Source organism: Scaptodrosophila lebanonensis, unplaced genomic scaffold, assembly GCF_003285725.1.
Source record: "Scaptodrosophila lebanonensis strain 11010-0011.00,11010-0021.00 unplaced genomic scaffold, SlebRS2 tig00000129-arrow-arrow-pilon, whole genome shotgun sequence".
Taxonomy (NCBI): Eukaryota; Metazoa; Arthropoda; class Insecta; order Diptera; family Drosophilidae; genus Scaptodrosophila; species Scaptodrosophila lebanonensis.
Genome location: NW_022060583.1, coordinates 252,030 through 257,913, shown reverse-complemented (window position 1 = coordinate 257,913; position 5,884 = coordinate 252,030).

Sequence of the window (5,884 nt, the reverse complement as noted above, 5' to 3'; positions counted from 1 at the left end):
CGCCACCTCTTATGCCTAAAAAGTAATGGCAAAGAAGTACAATTTTGTGCGAAATGTCACAAAATGAACAATGCGGAGAATGTGTTTAGCCTTGGGGGCCACACAGCACAAATTCAATGACAAATGAGAGAGTAGAAAAGAGAAAGTGCGTGGAGCGGTGGGGGCAGGTCGGTGGGACTGGCAGGAAGTAAAGCAAATACTGTCTAATGGCTGTCACAGGGCTGTGCCTTCAGCGCCAGGAGCCAATGTAAAAGCAAACGCAAAAGCGAAAGCTTTTCATTTCGGCAACGTTGAACTGGATGGGGCTCATATTAAATTACAACTGCGTCTCAATTGGCATATGTCACAATGCCACAAAGTATGCAACAGCCAGCTGCCAAGTTAAATGAAGTCAAAAATGTAAATTTCATTTTGCCAGCTTCAGCTCCAGCTTCAGCTTCAGCTCCAGCTCCAGAGCCAACGTCACGAGCATGGGCATGAGCATAAGAATGTGAATGCGAATGCGAATGCGAATGAGAATGCCAGTCTCAGTGCCAATGGCAGTGGCAAGAGCTCGCAATGTCTTGTAAGTCAGCCAAAAGACGCAATTAGGCTAGCGTCTTGCCAGCTTGGTGGCTTTATGAGGGGGCGGTATGGAATATAGTATATATAGTAGGTGCTGCGGGTGCTACTGAATATGGAAGTGGCAGTGGGAGTTTGAGTTTTGGAGCAAATTACGCCACACAGCTGTTGCGCTTATGAAGGCCATAGATGGCTGGCTGTGTGGCAAACTGCCACAACGCATTTCCGCACCGCGACCAATGCGGGCAGCAACATATGCTCCCTCACTCTTCAGCTCTTCCTCAAAATCCGCCGCCCACATCCACCATTCAGCCACTCCCATAGTATCTGTGTGTGGGTGTGTGTATTTGTGTGTGTGCGGGTGAGCATTTAACGGCAATTGTTGCTCGGCTTCGCTTTTGTTTCTATGACATTGGCGCACACACACACACACACACACACGTGCACAACTTTCTACAAAGCCAATAAAAACAATTGAGGGGAGGGTATGGAATGGAATGAACTCAAACAAAAAACAAAAAACAAAAAGAGAAACCTACTCGTATGGCAAACATTTTTCAGCATATTTGTGGTTTTTGTGTTTTCATGGAGTGTCTTTGAAGCTTTGATGATTAAATAAAATTGTGGTGATTGCTGTGTGTTTGCGGGATGGGGGCGTATAATCAGTGTTAACTGCAATGGACTTCATAAAAACGACAATAGAAATAAGCAGAGCATAAGTAGATAACGCACTTTGGTGCTATATGCTATTATATGTGTAATTAAATCAATTTAAATAACCTCTATTACAACAGCTACTTACGAAATTTTGCACTTTTGCAATTCAATTCTAAAAGAACTAAGCCCTTGTACAAGATGCATTCCAAATTAAAAAGAGCTTTTGGATAGAATTAAGGCATATCCAGTTTTCACTAAGAATTAGCTGAGTACGCTAAACATCAAAAACACTAAGTTTAATTAGTTAATTTTGTCAATTAAATTTTCTTTCTTATTTAAAACTTCATCCAAACAGACGCAATTAATTAATGTCTCGACTCTCCACCCAAGAGGGCTGACAGATCTGCCACAGAGTATTTTCTACTGGGGTCATTTGTCTGTGACGGATTGGTTAGAAAGTTGCATTCCCCACGACTTTCATTAAAATTTGCATTTGCTTAACTGAAAGTGTAATTTCTCAATATTAAGATTTGTCTTAGTCTTGGTTAACGTTTTAATTGATCTATCACGTTTCTGATGGTGATTGTTTATCTCGTGGCAGAGTTCATGAGTGGTAAACACGGATTATAAATGGTCGTGATAACAATCATCGAACATTTGGACCAACCAAAATCCGTGAGCAGAAACTGCCCCTGAATTCATCAAACGTCTGCCAAAATCTTCATTGAAACTAAAACACCAATTTATCAGATTTTGATTGAAAATTGTGAAAAGTGTGTGAAAGGTTTGTTTCGTACAAGTTGACTGACGACCAAAAATTATTCAGAGTTCAATATTCGAAGAATATCATAAAGGAAGCCTAAAAGGACAAATATTTCTTTGATAGCACAGTGACTGGCGATGAAACGCAGTGTCGATTTTGTTTTAGATGAGTTTTAAAGTGTTTCCTCTTTGGAATTTTGCGTATTCATCCAGAATATCGCGCAAGAGAAAATTGACTTTTATGGCTCGATAATGCGTCTTTTGAGTGTCTTTTATTTAGTCTTGAATCTGTGCCTTTTTATAGTGATGCCTATGAGTTACAATATATTCATGCTACAGACGAGTAAATAGTTTGGCAAATTAAGCCATCCGCCAGGTACATTCTTGAAAAACATTATTTCAAAAAGTATATTAAATAAATTTCTAATAATGTTGTTTAAGACACATTATTGTTTAACAAACTTACCCGAGTATGAGAAAATACAGTTCCGTAGTTTAAAGTGACTTTATCAAAAAGCTCGATATTGTGGGCAACAAATGTTTTTTCAATTCAGATTCTGTAAATAAGCAGTTAATGGAATTTTATTGAGATTTGAAAGCTTTCATTGATATCGATTTATAAATTAAATTAGAGTTATATCGCATTTACCTTCTACAAATCGGACTTGCTCAATTTTCGGGCATTCAAATAATGTTGACACTCACAACAAATATGCATTTTGCATGCGAAATGTTTTAGGGTTTAATGATCGGCATGCTTGTACAATTCATATGGCATGTTCTTGCTTGATACCACAATAGCAGGCTATATCGGCCATATACTCTTAATGTGCCGCTTGTCACATGCACATATATAAATTCATATACTTGTCAGCTGCGTCACGAAGCGCGTCGCTGGCTGTGCCAGAAAATAAATAAATAAATAAATCATGTACGAGTATGTGTGTACAGGCGGCGATATACAATACGGAGATTATGGATATGGTATGCCACCCACATCGGCATTTGGATTTTGACAGGGACAACGAAGCAACTACTACTAGAAACAATAACAACAACAACAGCAACAACAGCAATAGCAACTCATGTCACTGTCAACACACACACCACTTAAAAGTAAATTGAACTTCACAGCAGCGACGACGACAACGACATGACGATGATGCGGAGAGACTCCTCTCCCAGCGCTCACGTCACCGCCAGCGTCGACTCCGGCGAAAGCTGGGCTGCCTGACTGTGTAACACATGGCGCATACTTGATATTATTACAAAATATTTCATATACCCCCACTCCTATGGCACACACACATTTGCACAAATCGGCACGGCAACCAAACGTGCGTCCCACTATTTTTAGGCTTAGTGCGATTTGTTTTTGCTTCTTCTGTTTTTTTTTTTTTATTATTATTATTATTTACGGCACACACTTGATAAAGCTACCATCGTTACTGACGCAACTTTTTGTTTTTCATTCTCCTAACCGAAGCTAATTTATTAAGGTTTAATTATCCTCGATGTGACTCAGATGCGAACATTTTTCTGGTAGCCCTTCAAATGTACACATATGTATATTTCAATTCATTCACTTTTCTTAAAAACATTATGAATTTACAAGTGAGGTAAACGCATCTTAATGTTAAGAAAACAGCTTAGCTTTTCTGCATAATTAAACAAAATGGAGAAATATAAAAAGTAAAACAAGAATTGACACGGACAATATTATAAAAGAAAAAGCTTAATGACTTAAACCTAACTTAGTACTTAACTAGCTCAATACAAATTTTTTATTATTTATAAATTATACAACTATATATTATTTATGTGCAGGTATGTAGATATTTTATTTCAACTTTTGCTACTTTTTTGGTGTAAATGTGTAGTGATGAAGGGCCTGAAAAGGCTAAAGATCATTTTAAGTATTTTATTTTGGATGACTTGAATTGTTTTAATATTAAAATTTGAAACATCAACTTGGGCCCTTTAGCAGATAACAGCTTGCAAAATTGACCTTAAAAGGCATACTATTTTGTTTTCTATGCTAAAGCGAGAGTTTCTATTTATAAATGGTTATAAAACACCAATTAATTAATTAATGTTCATATTTAAACAATTATTCACTTTTATTCATATTATTAATATTTGTACTATTATGAATAGCTATGAATAGTTTACTTATTGCTAATAGTAAGACTCGACATATTTAAATGGCATGTTTGTAGGCCCAGTTAGAACTATATTTGGCACCAATATATAGTACAAACATATACACATAATGCCAAAAATTAACAACGACAGCAAAAACAAGTTAACATGTCTAATCAAAAAAAAAAATAAATATGGCAAGAGTTATGAGACAATCTTCATTTAATGCTTCACTAACTAAAGGCTTTATTTTGTATGTAATTGTAATTTTCATTTTGAAGTACAATCCTCAACATTCATATTTATCTCAATTTGATTGATTCGTATTTTTGAATTAATAGTTTGGTATATCTTTATCGAGTGTGTACTTCAATTACTTTTTTGCTATAAACAACAACAAAAAAACATTTAAGCTAAAACAATCTCCGAATTTTGTAGCAAAACAACCGAAATTATGAAGATTTTTTAGTCGCATTTTTAAAAGCAATTTACATTGACAGTCGAGACCACCCCGATAAAGCCTCGGAAGAGCAAACCACCCACCTACCGCTAACACTCACCAGCGTTCGTGTTCTTTATGCCGTGCGTTGCTTTTGCCTTTCAAGTGTCCATCAAGATGTTTGACAAGTGCGCTGATTTTTTGCGCCCCCATACCCCGCTGCTCGCTGCTCGCTGTTCGCTGCCCACAAACAACACTCAACACCCCCTGACACTGCACCTAGCCCCATTAGGCGCTTTTCTTTGTATGCTGTGCCGGTTTTTCCAAATTGTCTGTGTGAGTCATTTGGCCATGCTTACAATTTCCGTTGGATGGCAGCGCCTGATGTTGGCTGGTGGATCGAGAATGTTCGCTAGTGGCTGATGGGACGGTGGGTCGGTTGGCCGGTTGGCCGGTGGGTCGCTGGCAGAGCCGTTTGTGTGCGGAAGTCGTTGCCAGGGCCATGCCGTCGCCATTTTGCTTCAACGCGAGCCTCAGTTTGGCCCCGGCACGGCGCTGGTGTAATGAATAATGAAACAGCACAGGTACAGACAACAGCGACGGCAACGACGGCGGCCGAGGCAAAAGTTTTGCCAATAAAATATTTAAATCGAATACTTTGCATTTGGGCAGCCAGCTGCGCAAGAGTGGAGTCGAGGCGAACAACATTCAACAGCCAGCTAGTACATCTCTCGTCCGATGCCTCCTCGGCTCGTTGGCTTTATGGCGCGTTGTCTGTGGTCGGCTACCAATCTCTTTGTGTACTCGTATTGTTCAGACTCTGGCACAAATTTCATGAATACGTACCATACTACGAATACAACATGAAAATTATAGTGATTTACTATGCTTAAAGACCACATCATCTTAAAATGCCATATACACGAGTACGTACTTCTTCGGCCCTAATAGTTGCTTTAGTAGCGGCTGTGTTACAAAAAGAAAAAAAAAGAGGAGAAATCTCTTGTGGTTATGGATCCGCAGTCCAGATTTTGTTGTCACATTTTGTGACGCACGATATGTGCGATATGAGTACACGTACATGTTTAAAACGCATATCTGTCAAAACCATTTGAGTCATTTTTCGTTTGACATCCAATGAGAAGAGTATTATGCATAAATATTAGGGTATATTTTTGCTTCTCGTATTCTGTATTATTTTTCCAAATTTACAAATGAATGATTTGCTTGGTTTTATGGACATTGTTTTGCGGCGACATGCACGTACGACTTAGATTCCTAATTCAAATTATTAATTAATTAATTGTGCCGGGTCATCTATTA